A 14,547-nucleotide genomic window follows, 5' to 3' on the forward strand; every position below is an offset into this window, starting at 1 on the left:
CCACTCGTCCTCTATTCTGGATATCTTGACCTCGTCTGTTTCCTCTTAAGCTGCTGTGGGTTGTATTTCTTCTTGCAGTTCCTCCTCTGGTACAGAGGCGGTATGTTCTTCCTCTTCTGGTTCCACATTCTTTATCCTATGTAGTTGATCGCTCACGTCCTGTTTAATTTTTTCAAAGATTGCAGGATCTATCAGGTTCTTCGTCACGATGGTCCTTCTCTGGTCCGCTATTCGCTGTTCGGTGACCTGAATATCTTGGAATCGTTCGAGCGACTTGGTATATAGTTTTGCCCTGTAGGTTGTCATATCTGTCTCCAGCTTCGTTATTTCGTAGTTTGCTCGTATGATGTACATATTCACTTCGATGTTCTACTTCATGCGTTGGCGTTCTCTTCCATCTTGGATGATCATTAGCCCAGTTCCGCAGGGAGAAATTCTAGTTGGTGGGGCTAGATGGTCTTGCCCTTCTGTTGTGTTAGCCACACGGGGGATAGCGCCACTCGCTCCACTGTCCTAAGGCCTGAACGCCATTGACTTTATCCTGCGCCACACTCGATGCAGTATGATTAATATTTCTCTGTGACATCATCCATCTATGGAGGGGGACCGCTTTAGCTTCGGCTATGTCTAGTGGTAGTTCTCAGGAGTGACGCCAGATGGCGCCATAATCTGCCTTAGCCGCCACTCCGACCTTGGGGTAGGTAGGTAGGTAGGTCCCATGGAGCAACTTCATGATGTTTATTTATTTTATTAATTTTTATTACTATTAATTTATTTGTGTTTATTATTATTCTAATTTATTACTATTATTATACCGGTCTCCCAGCGTGATGGAGCCGCGTTCGCTTCCGCCAAGGTGGAAGTTATTATTATTATTGTTCTTACTCTTATATTATTTCTTCCTGATTGGGGGAATCAACTCCGTGACGGGTACTGTACCAAGTACACAGAGTGCTTGTAATGGCTGGTGTTACTGTTGGTTGAGGAAATCTCTGACTGTCCTACAGGTTTTCAGGATTGTGACTTTCTGGAGTTCCTTGTAGGTGTTATCTGGGAGACTTATTGTTGCTAGGCTGCTATGTAGAGTCTTTGGTACCATACCGGTGGTTGACCCGATGATCGGAATGGGAGAAATATACTTCTTGCATATGTCACATCTCCTTGATCTCATGTCTCAGGTTCGTGTACTTCCTAATTTTTTCCTCGTGGGTTTTCTAGACATTGCTAGTGTTCGGCACCGTTATCTCAACCAGATAGGTAGCCTTTTCCATCTTGTCCACAAGGGTTATGTCCAGTCTATTTTGCGGGATGCTCTTATCCGTTATTATGGCGCGGTCCCAGTACAGCTTGAGGGTTCGGATCTCTAGTACTGCCTGGAGTTCGTACTTGTAGCATGGTACACTTTCTTCGGTCAACTGGTATTTCCTCGCTAGCTTCTGATGTATTATTCTGGCTACCTCGTCGTGTCTATGAGTGTAAGCATTCTGGGTGATCAACTTGCAACCCGCGGTGATGTGTTGGATCGTTTCTGAGGCCAGGTGGCAACGTCGACAGGTGTCATCTGACATTCCGGGCTCCTTTGCGATGTATTTTCTATAGCTTCTGGTGTTTATTACCTGGTCTTGGATGGCCAACATGAATGCTTCAGTCTCGGGGACGAGCCATGCATTGGAAGCAATGGTGTATATGTGATCTTGATGGAGGTCATTGTAGTGTCTGCAATGGGGTGTCTTCTTTGTCCATCTTTCTAACTTCGTTTCTTGTACTGTCTGGGCGGGAGGGGTTTCCTCGCTTAGGTTGAGTAGGGTATACCACTTATTTACCTTCCTTATGGCCTGGTGGAGTGGTGCTGTGTTGATCTCGAAGTAATCCTTCAGGTTAACTATCGCTGTTTTCTGTTGTTCAATCAGGTGTATCAGGCCTCTTCCTCCCTCTTTCCGAGGTATTGTTATTATCTCTTTACTGCTGCTGACTTCGGGTGGTGTTGGCGACTCTTGGTCGTCATCATTGTCCTTGTCTTTGGCATGATATCTTCTAGTTCGGTGTTAGTCCAATCTAAGACCCGAATGTTTATGTTAATACTGTAGCTTCATAGGTGTTTATGGCTTTAACTGTGTTCCCTCCGGCCAATTTTTCTTTTAGCTGGCTTCAAAGTCTCTGCAGATATTTTTCGTTCAGGCACCTCTTGATTTTCTTGTGCTCTATCTGCTCAGCCTGCATCATCTCTAGGTATTTGTAGGTCTTTCCTTCTGTCATACTTTCGATCTCTTTACAGTCAGCAACGGGTAGTGTCGGCCAACTAATTTTCCCTGGTACAGTGTGTGGATCTTGCATTTTTCTAGACAAAATTCCATCTCGATGTCCTTGTTGAATTCTTCGCTGATCCTGAGTGGTTGCTGGAATTGCCTCTCGGTTGCCGCGCAGAGCTTGATATCATCCATGTACATCAGGTGGTGAGGGTGTACAAGTTCTTTCTTCCTTCTTTGAAGTTATATCCATACTTGCTGTCGTTGAGCATGGTGGATAGCGGGTTGAGTGCTATACAGAACCATAGTGCGCTCAGAGCATCTTCCAGAAAGATTCTTCTTGTAATGGGGATTGGCCTGGTTGTGATATTCTCGACCTCAATGTTAGTACTCCATTTCGCCATTGTTGCTCCTAGGAAGTTTGTCACTATCGGATTGACTTTGTAGATCTTCGGGGTCTCTATTAGCCAGCTATGAGTTACGGAGTCGAAGGCCTTGCCTTTTTTTAGGCTTGCTCCATAACTGCAGCATCTATGGTTAATTGCTCCTCCGCTTGCATCCTTTCTACTGTTCGGCCATTAAGTTCTGACTCTCTAAGTGGTATGATATCTTCTTAGTTATGCAGCTGATCTCGATCTTGTACATTTGGGAAGCATGTGATTGGCCTGTATTTGGCCCAGTTTCGTGTCTCTTCATCTTTAGGTTTCAGATATGTGATTCCTACAGTGAGAAATTTTGGGATTGCCTCCCGGTGCCTTATCATTGTACCTAGAACCTAGAAGAGCACACAAGCACCTAGCAGAGCAGTGAACTGTTCTGCTAGGTGCTTGTGTGTGCAGGTGAGCTCCTGATGAGTATTTTGCATCTACATTGACATATGAGGAGTTATTCTAGGAGGAGAATGCCAAAAGTTAATTAAATTCTAACAGGTAGGTAAGTGATTTTGTAATAACTGGGGGAAAAGTGGAGGTGAAATTGTTGAAGTTAAACATAAAAAAGCACCTGGGGCACGTGGAATCTATAAAGTTATAATGAAGTCAGCAGCAAGGGTAGCAAGCAAATCCTTAGCCATAATTATGAGAGCATTCTTAGAGTCAGAGGAGGTGCCCATGGACTGGAGATGTGCAAATGTATCCCCAATTCACAGAGGCGTTTCAAACATTGACACAAATAATTATACGCCTGTTAGTTTAACCTTCTGTACTAGAGAAAATAATGGAGTCACTGGTTAAAGAGGTGATACAGGGTCATCTAGACAAGACAGGAATAGTAGCCCAGACAGAGCATGGGTTGGTTAAGGGGAAGTCTTGTCTGACCAATTTGATTGGATACTACACTGGTCTGCAAAACCTAAGGACCAGTCAAGTTTTCACATGTAGCTTGTGATGGGAGTGGCCTGGATATGGTAAAAGCATACCAAAGAACCGCGTGAATTAGAGAAATGATGAAGGAAAAAACACGGACACAACAACGGAAACAAAACCGTACAGAGGGACTTTATTCAAAAATGTCAACATAGCACTGGTTGCCATTATACAGATGCATCACTTCCAAAGTTGGAGCAAAGGGAAGAGGTGGTCCTCAGGAGGAGATATGGCAACCCCTAATGTCGAAGCAGGCTTTGCACCGCTTGTCCATACTTAGAACAACATTTTTGATAAGTTCTTGTGGTAACATCGTCGATTCCTCTGTCAACGCCATCTTCAGCTGGGGAAAATTTACTTGTGGGTGTGGACATACCGCTAGGCGTCTCCCCAGAGTGTCCCATATGTGTTCGATGGGATTGAGATCGATAGAACTGGGCAATCCAATCCATACGAACAATGTCCTCACTTTCCAAAACAATATCAACAGCTGCAATTCGTTGGAGTGTGCCGTTATCATCAGCCTAAACACGAACTGGGGGCCAATGGCACCTCAGAACAGACGCACGTGTAAATTACGAATACCTCAGTACAGTAGGGTGCACCGGTTAGATACCGCCTTCCAGTATTTGGAGTGGTGTACATCCATTCAATATAACGCCTCTCCAGGCGAGAACACCTCGACCGCCATCCCTTTCAGTGATGTTTCCCGTGTGATATCGTGTGCAAACCTCACGCCAGATTAACTGACGTCCAGAATCGCTGCTGAGACTGAATCTACTCTCATCAGTAAAGGGTACCTTAAGAAAAGATTTTGTGGTCCTAAACTTAACAATAGTGTTGGTTATTACATTTTGCACACAAGTGTACGATGTGTTCACAAAGGAACTGAATACAAAGAATAATTTTGATATCATATATTTGGATCTTAGAAAGGCTTTTGATACTGTTGCACAACGCAGACTGCTGCACAAATTGGAGCGGTGTAGCATTAAGGGCAAGTTACAATAATGGATAAAAGGATGTTTGAGTGGGATACGGCAGTGACTGCTAATAAATGCTAATAATTATGCCGTGAACTAATGTTATTAGCGGAGTCACCCAGGAATAATTAGCAGTCATTACGTGGACTAATGTTATTAGCGGAGTCACCCAGGGTTCGGTGCTGGGCCCATTCCTGTTTTGTGTTTTTATCAATGATATCGATGAAGGTACATCAGGATTAATGTTCAAGTTTGTAGATAATACAATGGTTGGCAGGGTCGTTAATGAAAGTATGCTACTGCAACAGGATCTAGAAATGTTGGGCAGATGGGCTGAGAAGTGGCAACTGACGTTTACCATTGACAAATGCAAAGTACTCCCTATGGGTAACAGTAACCCAAGAGAAACGTACCAACTGTGTGGTACACTCAGAGTGGGTGAGAATGAAAAAGACCTGGGGGTACTTGTGCAGTCAGATTTTAAGTTCTCTGAGCAGTGTAGATCGGCTGCCAGAGCAGGTCATGCAGTTTTTTTAATGATATATGCGAATTTTGCTTGCAGAGACAAGGAGGCGATTGTCCCTTTGTATAAGGCAATGTTCAGGCCACACATTGAGTACTGTATACAGCTCTGGATGCTTCGATTTAGGAAGGATGTTGAGTGGCTAGAACGAGTAGAGAGAAGGGCAACAAGATTGGTGAGAGAAACAAAGGGGTTACGAAGACAGACTTAAGTTCTGAAAGTTGCAACATGTGGAGACAACAGGTACCTGTGAGATTATCTGATTGAGGTGTATAAGGCCTTGAAAGGATCGAGCATGCTCAATTCTAACGGGATACGTCCGCTTGCTCAGATTAAGAACCTGTGGGGACATAGTTTATAATTGAGGAAAGACATTTGTAGAATTGATGTCCGGAAATTTGCTTTTAGAAAGCGGGTAGTTGTTGTTGAAACAGACTTCCAACTGTCGTTGAAAACCATATAGCTTAAATAAATTTAACCATGAACTAGGAAAACATTTGGAGTGATCGGATGGGTGAAATGGGGAGTTCTTTTGGTGTTTTTTGGCTGATGCTGTATGAGTTTCTTTATTCGCAGAATAATTAGTAGATTAGTAGTTTATTCACAGATAAATAGATTCAAAGTAGCCGCAGTCAGAGGTCTTAGCATTAGCATTAGCATTAGTAGAGGCATATGATGCAAGAAAGCAAACTTATGCGGCATCAGCCAAAAAAAAAAAAAAAAAAAAAAAAAAACACTTCCACTTCACCCCTCCATTCGTTCGAAATACCTGTCTGAGCCTTAAATTTATTTAGGCTATCAACTTCCACGACAAGGGATGGACGTCTGATCCACCAACCAACCGCCCATTGGCTAAAGGCAAATTTCCGCACAGTCTATCCTACCTCTGTCTTTCCTCAATCTGAATTGATGCACTCTCAGCTGATTATTCTGAGCAAGACGAAGGATCCCATCGGCAGTGAGCATGCTCAAACCATTCAAGGAATTATACACCTCTATCAGATCACCTCGCTGGTGCCTTGTCTCCAGACACAGTAATTTGCAAAACTTAAGCCTTTCTTCGTAAGAGCACCCCTTTGTTCCATTCACTAATCTTGTTGCCCTTCTCTGTACTCGTTCCAGCAGCTCTACATCCTTCTTGAAATGAGGCCTCCAGACCTGTATACAGTACTCAAGGTGTGGCCTGACCATTGCCTTATACAATGGAATAATCACCTCCTTATCGCTGCTAGAAAAATTCCGGTATAACATTGATATGAGCTGCTCTTGCAGCCTGTCTGCACTGCTCAAAGAACTTCATATCTGTTTCCACAATAACCCCAAGGTCCTTCTAATTCTCTACCACTGTCAGTGTAGTACCACAGAGTTGATACGTAGTTCTGGCGTTTGTCAATGTTAAACTTCATTTGCCACCTCTCAGCCCATCTGCTCAACCTTTCCAGATCCTATTGCAGCAGCAACAGGATCTGGAAAGGTTGAGCAGAAGGTCCTGTAGCGTCAGTAGTGTCCATAACAACCCTGCGAACCTTTGTATCGTCTGCAAACTTGGACATTAAGGTTGCTATACCATCATCAATATAATTTATAAATAGAAAAAACAATCATGGACCCAACACTGAACACTGAGGGACTCTACTTATAACATTAGTCCACGATGAGCAGTGTCCATTGATTACCACTCTCTGTCTTCTCCCACTCAACCATCTATTTATCCATAGCAGCAATTTGCCTCCAATGCAACACTGCTCCAATTTGTGCAGCAGTTTTCCATGTGCAACAGTATCAAAAGCCTTTCTAAGATCCAAGTATATAATATTAAAGTTATTCCCTGCATCCAGTTCCTTTGTGACTGCATCATAGTATCCAATCAAATTGGTCAGGCAGGACTTCCCCTTAACAAAACCATGCTGTGTCCGAGCTATAACTGAAGTCTTGTCTAAATGATCCTGCAGTGCTTCTTTAACCAGTGCCTCCATTAATTTTCCGGGAACAGAAGTTAAACTCACAGGTCTATAATTACTTGTGTCAGCCTTTGATCCTCCTTTGTGAATTGGGGTCACATTTCCACATCTCCAATCCATGGGTACCTCCCCTGAGTCCAAGGAAGCTCTCATAGTTATGGCTAAGGGTTTGCTTACTTCCTTTGCTGCCTCCTTTAATATAACTGGATAAATCCCAACCACTACAGGTGCCTTTCTTGTGTTTAACTTCAACAATTTCTCCTCCACTTTACTCTCAATTATTACAAGATTATCTAGCTTAATGCCAGAGTTGAATACACCTCTGGCATTCCCCTCGCTGAATAACTCCTCAAGTGTGAATGTCGATGCAAAATATTCATTTAGTTCGTTAGCTACCTGAGCAGGATCATCAACAATTGACCCATCGATATCAAGTGGACCAATCTCATTCATCCCCTTCCTTCTAGAGTTTACATAAGTAAAGAATTCTTTGCTGTTTTTCTTTGCATCATTTGCCAAAGATTTCTCGTAATCTGCCTTCGCCTACCTAACCTCCTTTGTGACTTGCTTACAAATCAGCTTTTGTCTGTCATAGGCTTCCTTGTCACCTATTAATAATGTGTATCCCATGCATTTTCTTCTCTGCCATATGTCTCATTAGTTCATCTGACATCCATTTAGGCCTGAACCTTGAACAATATTTCTTAGTTTGTAAAGCCATGTAGCTTCCAAGATAAGTTCTTTGAATGCTTCCCATTTTGAATTTGCTGTTGGTAACATCATCAGTTGATCCCACTGTATAGAATTTAAATACTGTCTCAGGCCATCGTAGTCGCCTTTACGAAAGCAATAACCCTTCCCTTTACCCCTGATGGTAGTTACCTCTTTGAGTAAATCTGACCTCAGCACACTGTGATCACTGCCACCTAGTGGTTCCTTTATCTGCAGGTTCTTAATGCATGAAGATTCACTACTGATAATCAAATCAAGAGTATTACTCCCTCTAGTTGCCTCCCGAACATGCTGATGTAGAAAACAATCATCCAATAAATCCACAAAGCCCTGCTAGTGTGTGAGTAACCAGCCCCCAAATTCCAGTCAATATCTGGGAAATTAAAATCCCCCATTATAAGAGACTCTGATTTACTGGCCCACTCTATTTCCCTGTACAGTTCCTTATTATACTCATCAGAGTCATTAGGCCTATAGCACACTCCTACTCTCAATTTTGATCTCCCAATGCTTATGTCACACCAAACTGACACAACACTGCACTGTCCAGCGATGTCGACTGGCTTCACTTCCTTGGATTTTATGTGTTTCTTAACTAATGACATAACCCCTCCTCCCTTCCTAACCTGTCTATCCTTTCTGTACACATTGTCTGCGTGGGTACCACAGTGGTATCGTCACCGTCCTCCCCACACCGGGTGGAAAAGGTCCGGGTTCGAATCCCGTCGATGATGCGAGGAACTTTAGTGGGTTTTTTTCACTCCGTGGCTGAGTTAGTCGGTCTCAGGCGTAGATAGCAAGGTTTTTTCCCTCAGACACTGAGGTTTTTTCGTCCAGCAAAACAGGCAAATCGACCAGAGAACAGACGCAAATTACAGACACGAATACGGGTTAATGTAATCATTTTACGGGAAACCCTAATATAGTAATTTTTTTTTTTTGTACACATTGTGCTCCCCAAATTCCAGTTCTGTATTCCTTATATCTGTGTGACACCACGTCTCTGATATCCCAACAATATCTGCCTTTGATGTTTTGACCAACACCTCAAGTTCATGAAATTTATTTACCAAACTCCTAGCATTGGTGTACACACAAGTATACATTCACCTGTTCCTATTCTTAGCTACCCTAACACCCCCCCGCCCACGTGTTTACTTTTACTGCAATGACTCTTAGCCGTCTCTGAAATATCCTGCATCTTGTTTTCCAGGCTGCTGCTCATTCCAATAGAAGCAGTGCAAGAATCACTTTCACCCCTGCCGGTGGCTACTGTTAATCTATTCGTCCTTCTGTTCCCCCAAGCTAGCTGTTTTCCGACCCACCTAACACTGCCCCGATAGCATCAGCAAATATCATTGCACCCTTTCTATTTAAGTGTATCCCATCCCTGTAGAAGCAGTCTCTCCTGTTGACAAGTACAGACCAGGCTGAAAAAAATTCTACCCCTTGAGTCTTGAATAGTCTTTCCGGTGCCGAATTGATTGACATCATATACTCGCTTTCATCATATACTCGCAGGGAACATTCCTATGATAGGAATGTTCCCTGCTTCTAATGCCAATGAGCAGAAGTCCGGAAACCAAGTTGCTGGGGATTTCAGGAACTGTTGAAAGTCATGAAACAAGTAAACCCATGGTCTTTATAAAAATACCTAAGAATAAGAACAGGTGCATGTATACTTCATGTACACCATTTAAGGACTATAGTAAATAGATTTGATGAATTTGAAGTGCTTGTTAAAACGTGCAATGAGGATATTATTGGTATATCCAACACGTCATTAAACTCAGATAAAAGGGTTGCAGAATTGGAATTTGGGGAGAACAATGTGTTAAGAAAGGATAGACTGGTTACGACGGAAGGAGGGGTTATATTGTTAACTAAGAAACACATAAAATCTAAGGAAGGGCATACAAATGACATAGACGGACATGACAATTTTGAGTCAGTTTTGTGTAACATGAAAACTGAGAAAGAAAAAATGAGGGTAGTTGTTTTAGGCCTAATGACTCTGTTGAGTACAAAGAACAATTATACAGAGAAATAGTGGGCCAGTAAATCAGTGTCTTATAATGGGTGATTTTTCTTCTCAGATATAAACTGATACTTGTGCATTGGTCGCTCGCATACTAGCAAGGCTTTTGTCGATTTATTGGATGATAGTTTTCTACAGCAACTGGAACCTCTAGGTGTTACACAAGCAACAAGAGGGAGTAACACTCTTGTTCTGATTATCAACAGTGATTATTCATGCATTAAAAACTAATAGATAATGGGACCACTAGGTGGCAGTGGTCACAGTATACTGATGTCGGATTTACTCAACGATGTAACTACCTTCAGGGGTAAAGGAAGGGTTTTTGCTTCCGTAAAGGTGACTTCAGTAGTATCAGAGATTTTTTAAGTTCTATACAGTGAAACTAACTGATGATGTTATCAACAGCAAATTCTAAATGGGAAGCAGTCAAGACAGTACGGTAATTTTGGAAGCTACAAGGGTTTTTGTTCAAACTAAGAAATACTGCTTTTGGTTTAGGCCCAAATGGATGTCAGATAAACTAATGAGATTCGTGGTAGTGAAGAAAAATGCATGGGATGCACATAAATTGTCAGGCGACACAGAAGCCTATGGAGGATACAGGCGAGCACGTAATCAAGTTACAAAAGAAGTTTGGCAAGAGAAGGCAGATTACGAGAAATCTTTTGCAAAGGATTTAAATAAAAAGAGGAAAGACTTGTTTACTTATATAAACTCTAAAAGGAACGGAATGAATCAGTTTGGTACACTTGTTATCAATGGTTTGACAGTAGATGATCATTCTTAGATTGCTGCCAAATTATATGAGAATTTTCCATCTACATTCGCACATGAGGAGTTATTCAAGGAGAAGAGGAGCAGACGTTTAGCAAACTCTAACAGGGAGTTAAATGATTTTTAATAACTTAGAGCAAATGGAAGGAGAAGTTGTTGACGTTAAATATAAGAAAGGCTGCCGGGGTAGATAGGATCTGTCCAGTTTTATTAAAGAAGGTGTCAAAGGAAGTAAGAAAACCCTTAGCCATAATTATCAGATCATCCTTGGACTCAGGAGAAGTCACCACAGACTAGAGATGTTCGAATGTATCTCCAATTCACAAAGGTGAATAAAAGGATGACACGAGTAATTACAGACCTGTTAGTTTAGCTTCTGTTCGAGGGAAAATAATACACTTACTGATTAAAGATGCTCTGCAGTATCATCTAGACAAGACAGTAGTAATAATTCAGACATAGCATGGGTTTGTTATGTGAAAGTTTTGGTTTTTTTGTCTAACCAATTTGATTGGATACTACGAGGTGATTACAAAGGAACTGGATGCAAAAAATAATTTTGATATCATATACAGTACTTGGATTTCAGGAAATCTTTTGATATTGTTGCACATGGAAGACTACTATACAAATTTGAGTAGTATGGCATTAAAGGCAAGTTAGTTCTATAATAGATAAAAGGATTTTTGTGTAGGAGAAGACAGAGAGTGGTAATCAAATAACATTACTCTACGGGGAGTAATGTTATTAGTAGTAGTGGAAGTGGTTTTTTTTTTTTTTTTTTTTGGCTGATGCTGCATAAGCTTGCTTTCTTGCATCAAATGCCTCTACTAATGCTAATGCTAGTATCATCAGCGATCAACACCGAACCCTGAAGGAAACCCTGTGTTGTCCCTTAGGGTTCGGTGTTAAACCCATTGTTTTTTTTTGTATAGTTATAACTTATCAATAATATTGATGAAGTTATATCAAGCTCAATATCAAAGTTTACAGATGATATAAAGATTGGCACGGTTAAAAACACTAATGGCAGTATGTTGCTGCAACTGTATCTGGAGAAGTTTTGCAGATGAGCTGAGAAGTGGCAACTGAAGTTTAACGTTGAGAAATGCAAAGTACTGCATATGTGTAGCTGTAAGCTCAGAAAAATGTACCCACTGGGTGGTGTTACACTCAGGGAAGTGGTCAATGAAACATACCTTGGGGTAACTGTGCAGTCAGATATGAAATTTTCTGACAGTGCAAACAGGCTGCCAGAGTAGTCAATGATATACCGGAATTTTGCAAGCAGGGATAAGGAGCTGATTATCCCATTGTATAAGGCAATAGTCAGGCAACACCTTGAGTAATGCGTACACGTCTGGAAGTCTCATTTTAGGAAGGATGTAGAGTTGCAAGAACGAGTACAGAGAAGGGCAACAAGACTGGTGAGGGGAATAAAGGGGTACACTTACAAAGAATGGCTTAAGTTCTGTAAATTGCAGCTTTTGGAGACTAGGCATCTGCTAAGCGATCTGATTGTGGTGTATTAGGCATTAAATGGTTTGAGCAGGGTGAATGCTGATGTGAGTCTTCGTTTTGCTCAGCCTACAATCCTGAGGGGGCATATAGATTGAAACTCGGGAAAGACAGTTTTAGAATAGATGTGCAGAAATTTGACTTTAGCCAGTGGGTGGCTAAAGTTGGTTGATTGTTGGAACAAACTTCCATTTGTTGTTGTTGTGGAAGTAGTAGTAGTGGCATGTGATGTAAGAAAGCAAGTGTATGAGCTTATGCAGCATCAGCCAAAAAAAAATAAATAAATAAAATAAATAAATAAATAAAATTAAGTGGACCATTCTGATTTATCCCCTTTCCTCTAGAGCTTACATAAATAAAGAAATCTTTTGTTTTTCTTATCATCCTTTGCCAAATATTTCTCGTAATCTGTCTTTGCCTGCCTAACCTCCTTTGTGAATTGATTACAGACTACTTTATATCTGCTGTAGCCTTCTGTGTCGCCTGATAGTTTATATGCATCCCATGTATTTTTCTTCTCTGCCACGAGCCTTATTAATTCATCTGACATCCATTTAGGCATGAAACTTGAACATTATTTCTTAGTTGGTATGAAAAGCATAGCAGCCTCGAAAATTAAGTTCCTGGAGGTTTCCCATTTAGAATTCACCGTTGTATTGTTCGCAACCTCATCAGTTGATTTCACTTCATAGAACTGAAGAACTTACTGAAACTGCTCTAATCACCTTTACAAAAGCAAAAACCTTCACTTTACCCTTGCTGGTAGTTACATCTTTAAGTAAATTCCCCATCACTACACTGTGATCATGTCACCTAGTGGTTCCTTTAGCTGCAAATCCTTAATACATAAATAATCATTGCTGATAATCAGATGAAGTCTATTTCTTCTTGTGATTGCCCATTGAACCTGTTCTTGTAGAAAACAATCCAATAAATCCACAAAATTATTCCTAGCGTGCGAGTGTCCAACCCATAAGTTCCAGTCAATATCTGGAAAGCTAAAATTCCCCATTTCAAGACATTCTAATTTCCTGTCCCTCTATTTCTGTGCACAACTGTTGGTTGTACTGATCCGTCATGTCATTAGGCCTATAACGCACTCCTGTTCTCTCTCATTTTCCCTTTCCTAGTGTTTGTCACACCAAACAGACTAACCTTGCACTGTTCACCCATATCAACAGGGTGCACTTCTTTAGATTTTTTGTGTTTATTAATTCCCAGCATAGCCCGTCTTGTTTCCTATACTGTCTGTGCACATTGTACTGCCCAATTTCGAATTCTGTATAATATACAGTACTTCTAGCATTGGTGTCCATGTAAGTATACATGCACCTGTCCTTACTCTCAGTTAGCCTAAGACAACCAATGTACAAATTTACTTGTTTCATGATGACTCCCAGAACTCTTGAATTCCCCAGCAACTTGCTCTCTAGGTTTCTATTCGTTTCAACAGAAGCAGTGAAAGAATAACATTCGCCTGTGCCTGCTGATACTGGTAATCTTTTAGTCTATCAATCCCTCCAGGCTAGCAGTTTTCCGACCCACCTAACACTGCCTCGATAGCATTAGGAAATATTCTTGCTCCCTCTCTAAATGTATCCGATCCATGTAGATGCAGTCAAACCTGTTAGCAAGAACAGAGCACGCTGAAAAAAATTCTACCCCGTGAGCCTTGCACAATCTCTCTCTCTAGGGCAAAATTGATTGTCAAGGCTCTCCCTCCTATCTTGTGCGGGCAGAATTGGATACACTTTTAAATTTAACCCTAACTCGTGACTTTTTTTCATTGTTGACCTGTACTTGTTAAGTAAATCTGCAGATCTCTTGTTCCTAAGGTCATTAGTGCGAAAGTGTTCAACACTATCACCTTTTGTGCCCTTAAGAGATGATATCTGCCCTACAACGTCATCAACTTTTGCCCTGGCAGACAAACCCTTGTCCTGTTCCACCTATGCTTTTTGCATATATTCTCCTTCTCCCTGACAATAGAGCCACCAACAGTAACTACTTCCTGCGCAACCAGTGCATTCTGCCTAGAAGATTGCTTCTGCACTGCCTGATTCACAGGAGCCCTGGCATTGAGTTTGGCAGCTGAGAGTTTGACAGGTCCCTCAATTTCTTCGAGGGCATATTCTCTACACCTCAGTCTCATAATCGGCCATCAGAACGCTGAGTTAGCGCCTAATTTCTTCACAGTTCCTGCACACACACACACATCCTCCTTTTCTAGATAGGTCTGAAAGCATTTCATATTTCGCATTTTTTTAGACTGTGATGCGTTGGAGAATTGCCCCCTTCAGTTCTCCCATGAGCCCCAGTACTACTGCTACTTTGTTCTAACTGCTCTAGTCTGTATCAGGATTCTTTTTAATTTTAATTTAATTCACAATGAAATTTAATAAGAT

This window comes from Mastigoproctus giganteus, chromosome 12 (genome assembly GCF_048544385.1).
Source record: "Mastigoproctus giganteus isolate SK-2022 chromosome 12, ASM4854438v1, whole genome shotgun sequence".
NCBI lineage: Eukaryota > Metazoa > Arthropoda > Arachnida > Uropygi > Thelyphonidae > Mastigoproctus > Mastigoproctus giganteus.